At 53.6% G+C, this 293-nt stretch overlaps 1 non-coding gene across 1 annotated transcript, besides 1 other annotated feature; it reads left to right on the top strand.

The window, feature by feature from the left end:
• The first annotated feature begins 133 nt into the window (after positions 1 to 133).
• On the top strand, positions 134 to 230 carry Tc00.1047053432351.10. The gene has a single exon (XR_008254346.1). It is a non-coding gene; the product is annotated as a C/D small nucleolar RNA (snoRNA), TB11C4C1 (small nucleolar RNA).
• A 7-nt stretch (positions 231 to 237) lies between these two features.
• Positions 238 to 286: a microsatellite.
• The last annotated feature ends 7 nt before the right edge of the window (positions 287 to 293 follow it).

A 293-nucleotide genomic window follows, 5' to 3' on the forward strand; every position in this document is an offset into this window, starting at 1 on the left:
CGACGGCGTCTCGAGGGAGATGCTCTACACCGCTGGCGCCGTGACCGCTGCTGGGAGCACGCTGAGCTTTGTGCGCAACCGAGCGCTGCTGCCTCGGATGGTCTCGCTGAGCCTGTCGCTTGCGGCTGGGGCGCGTGATGAAATTCCACAGTTTCCTGTCAGTCTGACGACGAAAACGCGTGAGGACGCAATTCCCGACTCAGCTCACACTGAAGTGCTTTGCTTTACACCCCCATCTTTCTTTTTTTTTCTTTTTCTTTTTTTCTTTTTCTTTTTTTCTTTCTTTGTCCCTC

Source organism: Trypanosoma cruzi, assembly GCF_000209065.1.
Source record: "Trypanosoma cruzi strain CL Brener chromosome Unknown tcruzi_1047053432351, whole genome shotgun sequence".
NCBI classification, from domain to species: Eukaryota; Euglenozoa; class Kinetoplastea; order Trypanosomatida; family Trypanosomatidae; genus Trypanosoma; species Trypanosoma cruzi.